We start from the raw sequence: 13968 nt of genomic DNA on the forward strand, positions 1-13968 counted from the left end.
AGCTTTCAGCCTCACTTGATTCCATGGGGATCCATCTTAAAACTTAGCCGCTATGGCTAAGGAGAAAGCAAAGGAAACTTCCATTTTAGAGATGAATAGTTTTTTCACTTTGCAGACACCTTCTGGATTCTCATAATCCCACTTGTCATTTTAAACTTAAGCACAGCAGTAATATCCTGTTTTCTTCACCTGGTGGAAGTGATGAAATACCTCCCCTTTTATCTCCATATGAAAAGGTCACATATAGTCTTGACTGACTGATGGTCCAGCTACAGAAATTTCTGTTTGACTTCCTCTCTCACCTGTGTGAGGAAGACACCTGGGTCACTGGGGACACCAGTGACTGAAGCACCATGGTCATCCGAGTCAATTACCTGACTCAGTCACCCAGACTAACAATGAAATGCAGGTCTATGTTTCCATGGAAATGATACAAATGAGGTGAAAAATTATATATACCAACAAGTGGATTCCAGATTTGCTGAATCTTCTGTAAAGTTATAAAAATAAAATGAGCTTAATCAAATTTTTATTCATACTTTTTTTACACAAGCTGACATTTACCACAAATATTTTAGAGGTATTTGCCAGGTCTAATTTGTTCAAGTTCCACATCATCTAATAAAATGTGTCTGAGAATTGGAGGTGGGGAGTTTAATACGACCTTCAGAGCAGGAGGTGGTAAGATTCCTCATGAACCATTGGAGCTAATGAAATAAGTTTTAGATAAGTAAAAAACCTCATTTTCATTCTTAAAGATTAGCCCTTGTTAATCTAAAGCAAAAGAGCAAGAAAACTTCTAAAATGTCATGTATAGTCTATTTCCAGCTAGACATCTCAGTGACAGTTGTGGTGCTTTTAAAAAGGGGAGGGCTGTATAATCACTAATAGTACAGCTTGTCAAGAGCTGTTCCATCCATCAGTTCAACTTTTTTTGGCTTCTTATCATATCTCTAGAAGAATGTAGTGGAACTCATCTCCTTTACACCTGTTTTTCATTAAAATGTAGTTGGAAGCACAGATGCAGCAGGAAGAAGTTAACCATAAACATCTGACTTTATATAAGACAGATAAATTAATAGCCACGTACTAAGTTCAACGGAAGATGTTAATGGAATTTCCACACTCAGAACAAATGAAGTTTTTAATCCGATGTTTAAAAAAATACACCCATAGAAGCATGTGTACTACTTCAAAAAGTAGTATGATATTTATGTATTAAAGTTTTTGTTTCTCAAATAATATTGAACATTTTTTATAATTAGAAGACCAGATATATTGCTTTTTTATTTTTGTTTTTATTTTCTGCTATGCCATGCACAGTACTAGATAAATCCAAGTATTTATTCAGCTTATGACTTTGCCAGACTCTCATTTTCAAAACACTAACTTCGAGACCAAATACAGTTCTCTGTCAATAAGTGGAATCAAGCAGTGAAATCACAAGGGAGAAAATGACTGGCTGGCTGAGACATTTCAGACCATTCTCTGCCCACAGACTGGTCTCTGCGATGTCCCCTCTAAGGTTTTCCTTGCACTGGGTGAGCACCTTCACCTCCTGCCTCCTGGGCTCTCTGCTGCCCTGACTTTTTTCTCTTGCCTCCCCAGTTGCAGTTCTCGGTACTCTCCCCAGTGGCTCACTCTGCCCATGCGTGTATATTGGAGTCAGATATTGCATGGTCGTCCTTTGAGCTGGACTCTGAAGCGATGTAGCGACTGGATGCTTAATATTGCAGGAAAAATGAAATACTACAGCTGATCGTATGAAAGGATTGAAACAGTCAACAGGCAAAAAAAAAAAGAGAAGAAAAAAAGAGTCTGCATCGATTTTGGATCAAACAGCTTGAAACGATCAGTAGAGTTACTTCTGTGTACAAAGAAAATAAACCTCCATAACATAAACTAACTATACTTGTAAATGCTAAGAATTTTCCTCTTTGATGCTAAGTCCTGGAAGTTATCTTATCCACATTGCTGGTATAGGTATTTGAAAATGCCAACATGATGACGCATTCATTCAGACTAAAACTTTAGTTTGCTTTTTATACCTAGAGGAGACAGCAAGAGCTTTGTGATCTATGCCTTTTTGTATTATTGACTCCACAGCTATAGTCCACAGCCCACTGGTGTCTGTGAAATGGTCAAAAAAATGTGTTTTCAGTTAAAAGGTTGAGACAAAGAATGCCCAGTGGTCCATGGAAAGTTGAGGAAGTTGGCAGTAATATAGTCAAGGACTGAGGGTCACTGTTATAGACAACTTGTGAGATGAACGAGAGGCTTTGCTTTTGCCTCACGGTTCAGTAGGATGTGCACAGTAGCAGCACTCGTGCCGTTTGATGGCTTTCCTACTCTCCTTAACATAGCTTCCTTCATCTGTATACCTTAGAAAGAGCGTGTACCTAAACGTAATACTGCATGGCATGTCTCATTTAGCTTAATAGCCACTTTTTGTCCTTCAGTTCTTTAAATGAACAATAGGTCTGCATCTTTCAGACCAGGATTCATTAGACGTGCCCCATTCTGCCATAGATTTCTTGCAGACCGGCCTCACGATTCCCCCGGTCTCAGTTTTCCTCAGGGAGGAAAGCATCCAATGACTACTAATGGATTTGAAGGCCAATATTTCACTGGTTTTTACCATAGTTTGAGGTAGAAAGAGCTAAAAAAAGGTTTCTATGAGGCATCATTATTTTACCTAATCTGAAGTGATCCATCCTGTGCATAGTACTCCTGAGGCTTTCCTAGAAGCATTCATTTAAGTGATAGTGTTTTGTTGGTAGGGAAGGCAGCATTTCAAGGCCTCCTCATTATTTCTAGATGTCCTTCAGAATACAACTGTTAAAAATTGTATTTGGTTGCAGAGAACGCAGAATAAAAATTACAATGTAAAAAGTATTGTAGCCAATAAGGAAACCCAACCAGGTACAGGAACTGTGCATCTTTTTTTTTACTCCTTTGCAACAAGTAGGAAATTTAATGTAGCCTGCTGTTCTTTCTCATAACAGATGACAAAACAACATCCAGCATTTGCAATAATTAACTGCAAATACATGCTAAGATATTATTACTTGGCTATAAGTATCCATTGCTTCCCTTTCAGAAAAGGTCATATATATCTCTAGGACAGGGAGGCATATAGGAACGTCCATGTTCACATTTTCCTTTGAAATACAGCCCTTCTGAATACCACAGCATTCCAGCTAGTGGTCTGCTATAATTTCTGTTTGCTGCTGCAGAGAGCTGTATCTCACCAAAAGACATAGTATTAGCGATGTGATAATTGAAAAATGTTTGAGAACCTTCAGAGTGAGGATCACGCTTTAAAATGCTTACAGCTGAAGTTTAGTCAGTGATATTAATACTGTTTTCAAAACAGTAAAACTGTATCGTGATCTACAAAGAGGAGCATCATTGCTAAAAGAGTTCATATAATCTCCATTCTGCTCAGTGCTGGGAAGGGCTCACGTGTAGGACTGGGTCCAGGCTGGGGCTTTTTTCTCCTGAGATCCATGGACTCATTAGAGAAGGTTCAAAGGAAAGAACAAGAGTGATCAGAGGTCTAGATATCCTGTGGACTGGAGAAATCTACATTGCTTAGTCTAGGGAAAAGGAGCCCAAGGTGATGTACAGCTGTCTTCAGCTATAGAAAAGGTGGCTGCAAAACAAATGATTAATGAATGAACTCTTCTTTGTCAGCACTAGGTTTAGGGCAAAATATAGTGGGCTTAAATTACATCAAGGAAGATTTAGATGTGATGTCAAGACAAAGTTCCTAATAGTAAGAAAAGCTGGATGCTGGAACAGATTTCTGGGAGGCTGTAAAAATGTCCAGGCAGAGAAAATATTCCCAATACTTCAGTCCTGAGAAACAGGAACAGGTGACATTGCACTGGGAGAAGAGGGACTAAATGGTCTCCTGAAGCCTTGTGCACTCCAATTTTCTATGCTTTTTATGTTATAAAAATACACCTATGGAATCAAAGAGTAATTTACATTGTAAGAGATCTCTGGAGGTCATCTGGTCCTATTCACCTGCTCAAACAATACCCATTTATGTCGCAATTGCCCTGTATGGTCAGGTTGGTCAAGTCCCTCAGGACCCTATTTTTTTATTATTGCTTGAATAGGAAAGTATCCATCATGGTTTGTAGGGTCTTTTCTATAATCAGTATTCTATCTCCTCCTGCTTTCATCCTGAATTCTTAATAACTCAGAACTTCCTGTATCCTTGTGTACTGGCCCTCCCATGAAAAGGACGATCATCTTTCACAATCCATCTACGTGGTTACTAATGTAAATGCATCTTCAGATTCCTGTGACTGGAGAAACAGCAATGGACACTATTGCACATGGAGGTAGAAAATCTATCAAAAAAATATCAAGAGGGTAGTTTGAATCCAATGATGTGCGGAAGCAGTGTTTGAAATCAGTTATTTCTAGGTAATTATTTTTCTGAATACCTCTCACAAAGTTTGTATCTTTAAACCAAATGGTTTGAAGACCAGAACTCCAAGGAGCAGCTCCAGTGACCAGTGAACTGCTTTTCCCAGAAGCATCAATTGCTTGATTAACAGGAATGGCTGAGGAGAGACCCATCCTGCTGAGTTTCAAACACCAGACAGAAAACACTCCGGGAACACCTCTCCCAGTTTCCTCTATTCAAAGTGTTAAATGTCCTTACGGCCAATAGAGGTAATACAGGTCTCATTTTAGGCGCATAACTTTCCTCCACAAATGCAAAAACTGTAACTAATAATTTCACTGACCTAATTGGTCAACTAGATTGGAACCTGGAACTTAGGAGCATAGTAATATGCACAGTTGCCATCCAGCAACCAAAAGGTTTTCTTAGAGCCTTCCCGATCCTTTTCAATAATCTCTGTAATGTCAATATTAAGAACACTACAGAAAGTAAATGTTCAGCTATAGGGATTTTCAAATTTGCAATGAGAGCATGAAGTGTATGAGAATTATTTCTAGCTGGATAACATCTTTATGTGTTAAGGATTAGTTGGGTTAGGAATTGAAACTTGGCATCTTACCTCTCACCTTGAGAAACATAAATGTCTTGATTTTCAGTATAAAAGCAAAAGTTACTATTGCCTTCATTGCAATTTCTAGGCACTTAGCACCTTTGGAACTCAGTTTAAACCGAGTTAGTTCAGCAACATCTTTGTCCTAGATGGTGCCCAGGCAATAGCCGCCATTCTTAAAAGAGATCTGGAGGTAAACGCTGCTACAGATTGCCTTGAAGTCTTCATCATTAGATTTGGGTGTAGACAAGATAAATGTCAGGAATGATGAAAGGTGAAAACTTTATCCCTGTTCTTTGGGAGAGGGATTGGACTTCCTGCCCTTTGAGTCTTTGATGATATTCTCAATGCATACAGATTTATGTAGTCTGATATTTGCCTCATAGAAATAATAATAATAAAAAAAATATTAGGTTATTATGGAATTTTCAGCTTCCTAATTTGATGTGTATTCTTGGAGTAGCTCTTCAAAGTAGTTTACTGTTAATATTGTACCTTTTGGAGAATTATAATCTAGTCCCAAAGAGACAGAATCAAATTGAATGTACTTATTTTTAATTTGCAGAACACTGAATTTATGAAGCACAGTTTTGGTATTTTTAAGGAACTGGAGGCATGCCAACAGTACTGCTACTAGGATTTTTTTTCCTAATTACAATGTTGAACATGGTTAATTTCATACCAGTCATGAGATTTTACAATAGGTTGTAATATACTGTGAACCTACACTTCCACATTATATCAGAATCAGAAGTGATAATTGCATTGTATCATCCTACAATAATGGTCCAATTAACCTATCATACCCTGCTCTAGTAGATCCCATTTTGATGCAGTAGCTTTGTATAGTTAAAAAAAAAAAAAAAAGATTAGGTTCACTCTAAGCATTAAGAATTAGATAATTCCCCACTTCCTATGCCAGAGACAGCATTAAATCCTAAATGAAATGACTGTTTTTCTCCTACAATCTGGGTTGTCCCAGGAAGGATATCCTGGAATATTGTGGAATATTACCAACAAAGGACTATCTGTGATGAAGATGAAGTAATCAAACAGAAAAGTCTTGCCAGCAGCCTTCCTCTATTAGTCTTAAGGTTCTTATTGAAGAAAACATGTTGGGTTTCTACAGCTGCTACAAACATCTTGATTTTGGGTCCCAGTTCCTCCCACTGAAAGCTGATTTTCACAGACCAATTTCTTGGCATTTTCCTAGTTTCTCACACTATATTTACCTTTTGGGATTTCTGAAGTGCACTTACATTTCAAATGAACTTATACTAACGTGAAGTTCCCACAATCTGCCAGAAGCTCATAGCGAACCATGTGCAACGTGGCTACCAAGGGCGCCCTTTCGTCAGTGCTCCCATATTCATTTATGGCTACACCTAAATGGGTGTTTATCGTGCATGTCCCTTACATAAAATTTATCTTGACTTTTCACTCAGGAACCTGGTCCTACACCCATGTTAGAGCTCCTGCAGGTAAAGAGAAGAGGAAGGACTTTGGAACATCTTTTCTAGTGGATAAGCGTAGAATGGGAGAACCAGTGCAATTCAGTTCCTAAGAAAAAAAGGATTTGAATTTATATAAAGCCATTTCACACTGAGGAAGTCACAATAGACAAACATCCGTACTGTGTGGCACAAGAGTAGCAGGGAGGAGTGGTGACCTTAGTGTCCCTTCTGTCATTTCCCCTCCTCAGTTCAATTCAAGGTTAAACTTAAAGCTATCCTGCTTGACTTGCACTATTACAACTACTGTTACTGTTATACTATAACCAACCCCTATATCCATGAGTGGGATGGGCTCAGGGAAAGGCTTCAAAAGCATTGACTGTTTTTCCAAAAGGGAGCTGCAGGAAGGAATTCATCCTTCTGCTGGTGGGAGGCTGTGGATGACTTTCACTAAAGTCAGCCTTTTAAATGGTTCTTGATATAAACGTGGATCTTCTGGACTTAGTTCAGGGTGATTTTGTTGGTTGGTTTTTTTTCTGTCCCAAAACTTAGTGGAACTGTAGGAACTGAAACTTAGAAATAATTGCCATAAAAATGGTGAGAAATCATTAGGGGAAGATGAGGAGTTCTACAGAGGTAGAATAATGAAAAATGAAAATGGCATGCATGGAACTATTTGGGGGAAGAGTTAAGACAGAAATAAAAGGGGAAATTTTTAATAATTAAGGGTGACTTAAAAGCAGGCAAATTAAGCTGTTGTACAAAAGAAGAGTTAAAAGACAAAAATAGCATTTATGCATACAAATGCATACTGACTTGAAATGTGGAAAAATGTTTTCTACAAAATAGAGATGATAAACTTGTTTTTCTTATTACTGTCACTAAACAATATCTAAACTCAAGTTTGCAGAATATAATTGGCAGATTTTCATTTATGCCAGTTTCTTGTTTCCTTCACATTTCTGTTCCTGGTATCAGCAAAAAGAAGTGTTAATTAACTTTAGCAGCAAAGCAATGTAAGACCATGCTCTGAATTCAGAATGTCTTCCGACAGGAGACTGCAATCTGCAGTAAATTGTAAGCAATGCTGGCCTGTCAATTAAACAGGACAAGATAGGGAAAGAGGGCAGAAGATCTTCATATTGTTTTCTTGAACTGAAAAGATCAACAAGTCAGTCAGTCAGAAATAATTGTCTGCATTACTGCCTGCAATTACTTTTAATGGGACTGTGATAATATCTGCACACTGTGCCTTGTGAGCCAGAGAGATGAAACAGTGTTTGTTTGGCTTTTTGAAAGAGATTAATCAAGGAGAGATGTTCCACTGCAAAATTGTAGGTGTGTTTCAGAAAGAAATGCACAGAACAATGATGTTCTGTACATCGTCTGGAAACAAGCACAACAAACTTCTGAAATGGGCCAGAATTATTCAGACTATTATATCAAGCTTGTATAACAACAGCAATACTGGGCATGGTCTGGCCAAATATAACTAACTTAATTGAAGACACTTCTGTGTAATTGCTTTTTTTTATTTTTGTAATCATATTTGTTCTTATGCTCTTGAGCAGCTACCCAAGTTCTAGGAAAGGAGGCATCATGCATAAGAAGCGCCACCTTTCCATGGATGGGAAATTTCAATTCCAGTGAAAAACTTTTGATAAAGTGGATGAAAACTGACAAAGACCTGTATGTTTCTTACCTGTTGTTTACTTAGTAGAAATGGCTTGTATTTTTGAATTTTTTTTTTTAGGAAAACAGATTTTCCTTGATCCCCTTATAGCTTCTAAAGCTTTTTTCCTATCTCATTAGATTTTTATGTGTTTTTCATAAGCAGTTGATGTTTGCTTGTTTGTCACCTCCTCTTACAAAGTTCATAGCAATCAGAAAATGGAAAAATAACCTTTCTAGAAATATGGTTCCAAAATTCCAATAATATTTTCAATATGTGGAGTCAAGAATGACTGGGGCATGTGAGTGTTTGTTTGTTTGTTTGTTTGTCTAGAGTAAATAAGCATTTAATTATAAGTTTGTTAATTTATCAGATTAAATACACAGTAATTAAAATCTAACAGCAAGCTAGAAAAGATGATAAACACCACAGGCCTCCTTAGTTTTCTAATAATGAAAGTTCCACGTACACAAACAAAAGTTTATTAAAAAACACATGCACAAAAGGGTATGATTATAGATGGCATACTTCTCTGTGAATTAAATAAAAATGTCATAATGAATTTCAATGGATTTATAATTTTTTTCCTGTGGTATTTTCTTCTTTATTCTACTGAGGTCTTCTTGCTTAAAGAAACTACTGCTTCTTGTCCAAATCATCTCATGATTTTGCTAATTAATAATAAAAATGTTTCTTTGTGCCATTAATGAGAAGAATTTCAGTTCTGAAGCTGAAAATTATTAGTCTCGGTTCTACAGAGACACGTTACTCCAAGAAATTAAAAAAAAAAATCCCATTTACTGATCAATGATGTGCTCTGTTGTCTCAAGGGTTTTCTCCACTTACTGTCAGAATCAAATTCTTCCACCTTCTACCACTCTTTAAGGAACATATTTTGTTTCTGTGGGAGGGATGTTCAGTGTAAACACAGTCTGCACAACATCCGTGCACTGAATTTAAGATTTCTACTAAGAAATAAGATCCAAGACCCCTTGTGCTGTTTGACTACTGCCAAAAACAAACTCTGCTTTTTGTTATCAAGGCCCTACCTCTGGGTTCATATTAGAGGTACGAAGAGAAATTCTTTGCCATACATTAACTGCAAATAAATGCCTTCTGGCATTCATATGACCACCCCAATATCTTACCTTTCAGAAACAATTTGCTCACACATTTTGCAAGAGCAAGGAAGCATGAAATGACTTGTCCCTAGCATCGTAGCAATGTCAGGAGAGTTCCCAGCTTGTGCTAGATCTATCATTTGTATTTCTAAATTAAGCAGCTGAGTTCCAATACCATCAACTCTTCCCCAGAAATTATTTACAATTGCCTGCAAACAGTTGGGTTTTTTTCTCCCTTAACACAGAGGTGGACATTCTGCTTAATATCATTTCCAAGTTGCGAGTACTGCTCTGTTTCTCCAGTCACTAGGATGCCGTCCAAACAATACTGTGTAGCAGCTGCTCTACAGTGATTTGAAAAAATGCAGTGCTGCACTCCAGCATCTCAGGGAAACAAGTTACACTGGAATAATCCTTTTAATAAGTGATGGCAAGGCAGGGTGACCAGCCAGCACCACCTTCTGGTAAGCTGGGACCGAGCTCGGTGAGCCCCTGTCCTCCCATGACGCGCCAAGTGAAGGAGGCATTGATCCATGTCTGAGGAAAGATTAATTGCTACTTCATAATCCTCATAAACTGGTACACCGCCATCTGTTTTCACTACAGCACACATATAGCAGGGAAGATTATCCCTTCGTTTTCTACCTCCCTGCACTGCTGTTTCACAGCGACTCTTCTTTTGGAAGCTTTTGGGGGGCTTTTTTATGGATTGTGGAACCGCTCTGCTTTTGGACTTGACTTTTTGACTCGACTTTTGGAGTCAGCAGTGTTAACAGAGCCTGCTCCTAAGGTGAGCACAGACATTTCCTCAATGAGCAGATCCCTCCTGACCAAGCACACTGCCCAGCACCCAACCTCTCTCAGCTTTTGAGTCCAGTTTGTGCAGCAAAATCCCATTAAAATCCAGATCCCCACCAACTAGGACACCCCTAATGCCCCCATATCTGCTGTCAGTCCCAGCGGCCGGCAAACCGGCACAGGAGGGTATCCAAAGGCCCCAGTCTAACACATCATGTATGTGCACGCAGCTTCACCCAGGTACACAGCTGCACCGAACCCCATGGGGTTGCACTGACTGCAGTGGTACCACCCCTCTGCCAAAGCACACTGAAGGTGCATACTTTTATCCAATGCCTTTAGGCATGAAAATGCTAAGAATACTGCATTTTCTGTCCTATTTTATTGCTACTAACCAAACTAGAATGACCAATTTTTGAAATGAAGAGCACGGATAACACATTTCTTTAGAGAACTGAAAAGCAGCAGCCACATCAAAGAATCGAGTATCACAAGTACTGAGATTTTCTTAAACTAAAAAAACCCAGATGGTGTGGCAAACTCTTTGGCAGTTATGCTTTTGCTCTGGCTAACTGAGAAACTGATGAAGTGGTACATGTTTAATGATATACCTATTTTCAAACCAGAGTTCTAATATTTTTCAGGGTCGTAACAGACTGTGCTATTCTTTTTAGCTACAACAGTAAATAAGGAGTTGTTTGTTTTGCTACACCTAGAGTTCTCATGAGCTCTATTAATAAAAAACATCTCTAGCATTGAAATGAAAGCAGCAAACTTTCAGAGTGTGTCATCATGTCCAGGTATTTTATTTTCAAGTTAGCTAATCCCACCCTGCAGAGATGACATTTACTTACAAATTTACTTAAAACTAACTTAAAAAAAAAAAAAGATAAAAAACAACAACCCAAAGCAGATAGGTCTTCAAGTTTTCAAGTTGTGTGTGCCTCAAGTAAGGAGAAGGCATATACAATCCATGCGATCTTTTACAGCAAAGTACAAATATACAAATGCTAGAACAAGCATTGCCTACTTAATACAAAGTAAAATAAAAAGTAATACAAAATTAGGAGAGGTAACTTGGAAAAATATTTGCAAAAGGCTTTAACAACTCACTTTCAGCACACTCAGTTACTAATACTGCATTTATTTGATGGCCACAGATGCAAGTAGCAGCAGTCAGAAGCAAAGTGCAACAGGCAAGGCCAACCTCTAGGAATTTTTCAGTGAGAAGAAAGAAGGATCCTTTAGCACAGACTACCCTCTATCCTGACCTTTGTACTTTTGACACTCTCTCTTCATGTTGTTTTCTTTTCAGATATTAACTTAGCCCTGCAAAAATTCATCTTCACAGAGAATTTCACTATTTTTCATGATCTCCTAAATCTGAACATTGGTGAAGTTTGTCCGGCAGCAGCATCTGACTCCAGATGTCTCTCTCATACTGCTGTAGCACCCAACGGCGGCCTCAGGAGGTTCCTGTTCACCATCAGCTAGTTCAGCCCTCAAGGTGCCTATATGGACTCCCCCAAAACCCTGTCCTGTGCTACCTCCCCTTATCTTGATGGTGAACCCAGCAGTGCCTTCAGGAGATGATCTGACTTTTTCCTGTGGTAACGTCCTTGCACAGACATGACAGCTCATGGCGGAGATTGGAAGGGGGAAGATGAGCTCCTTCCAGCTGCACACTGAAGAAGAGCCATGCTACTTTTCAGTCACAGTACAAAACATGTATTTTTATACAATGACCCCAGAGAACAAGAGAAGATCATGCATAATCACACCCCAAACCAGCAGGTCATCACTGAGGGCCTGATGCACTGTGTACTAGGTTACAATATAAAGCACACTGAAATTTTATAAATCCTGCTACAGAGAAACAAGATTCAATCACAGTTACTTCTAGGAATTTCTTTCCTCTTTCAATTTTGTTTATTGGAAACTGTCCTGGTTCCAGCTGGGATAGAGTTAATTGTCTTCCTAGTAGCTGGTATAGTGCTATGTTTCTGAGGGCAGTATGAGAAGAATGTTGATAACACACTCATGTTTTCAGTTGTTGCTAAGTAATGTTTAGTCTAAAGTCAAGGATTTTTCAGCTTCTCATGCTCAGCCAATGAGAAGGCTGAAGGGGCACAAAATATTGGGAGGGGACACAGCCAGGGCAGCTGACCCAAAGTGGCCAAAGGGGTATTCCATACCATGTGATGTCACATCTAGTATATAAACTGGAGGCAGTGGGGGTGGGGGTATCGCTGCTCGGGGACTAACTGGGCATCGATCGGTGGGTGGTGAGCAATTGCATTGTGCATCACTTGTATATTCCAGTCCTTTTACCATTAGTATTGTCATTTTATTAGTGTTAGCATTATCATTTTTAGTTTCTTCTTTTCTGTTCCATTAAACCATTCTTATCTCAACCCACGAGTTTTACATTTTTTCCCAATTCTCTCCCCCATCCCACTGCGGGGGGGGGAGTGAGAGAGCGGCTGCATGGTGCTTAGCTGCTGGCTGGGGTTGAACCATGGCAGAAACTTATCCCATTCTCTACACAATTTAACAGTAAATCTCTTTTCCCATTCTCAGGACAAGAAAAATTGTTCACAGGAAGAAAGCAGATGCCTGAGACAGTCAAGCCTGAAATACAGGTCAGCAGCTTGAGCAGGAGACCAGAGCTAGGAAACTACTGAAACTATATGTGCAGGAAAAGCCTTTAAGGTTACACAAGCTTAGGATAAACCATTGGTCACGGAAGTCAATTTTACCCCTTTCTCTTCAGTGGTCTGGAATTCCACTTCTGCTATATACAGGAGAAAATAACTATCTCTACATTTTACTTGTTACCAGCAAATTCCTATAAAACAAGACTATCTCCATGCCATATGGATAAGTGCTCTGGCTTACTCTTCTCTGAACTAGATACTTGTCTATTAAGCAACACCAGCAGTGCACGTCTACCTCAGCCCATTTGCAGCTGAGTCACAGAACAGCTTGCATCCCTACACCTAAGCTTCCGACCCCACAAAAACAGAACAGCCTTATCCATATTGCCTATTAGGAATGGTCCATGGCCCATGCTGTTCCCTAAGCCACCTTTGGCCTTGCATGTAGAGTGCTTCTTGACCACTAAAACTGTACCAGAAAACCTGCTAACTATTCAACAGGATTGGGGTCTGCTTACCTACATCATGCCCTTACTTAACAGACACCACGCCCTACCATGGACATAGCCAAATGGACCCCAAGATCATGAAGTCCAGCTGCTGCCAGAATGCAGCAATTGTGTCTTACAGGGCTCTTATTAAACTCATTGGTCTCCATTTTAAAACTAGTGTGGGCTTTTCTCCCTCTGATGCTGAAATGGCCAGAGATCTGGAGTAGAAAAACTGTCGTCTTCTCAAGGTGAGCATTCCACAAGGCTTCCAAACTCTACAATTTATGACCAGATAGCTCGTTAAGGTGGAAAATTCAAACCGCCGAAGTCTGAAAACAAGCCTACAGCCAGCCCGTGGGGGGAAGGCATGCCCTTCCTTCCAACCTGTTTTCCCAGCCAGCAGTATTTTGCAGCTTCTGGACTCCAACAAAACTCTGGCATCCAAATCTCTTTCTCCCACTGTCTTTGAAGCTTGTCTGTGAGTCTGTTCCTTGCAGAAAGCAGCCACTTGCTGCTCTCTTGTATTCTGTCCCTGTGCCGCAGGCTCCCTGCCTGCTCTGCCTCCTCCTCCAGCCCCCCCTGCCACATCTTGGCTCCAAAGTTTCTCCTGACCGAGTCAGCCCAGCAGCGCTCAGGGTAGAGGGAAACTCCTTCTCTGCAACAGCTTTGCCAGCCAGCATGGGACAACTAAGCAGTCTTCCTCTCTGCTGCCTAGCCGTGTGCTCTTTAAGAAAATACCTAT

The sequence above is a fragment of the Haliaeetus albicilla genome, chromosome 25 (genome assembly GCF_947461875.1).
Source record: "Haliaeetus albicilla chromosome 25, bHalAlb1.1, whole genome shotgun sequence".
NCBI lineage: Eukaryota > Metazoa > Chordata > Aves > Accipitriformes > Accipitridae > Haliaeetus > Haliaeetus albicilla.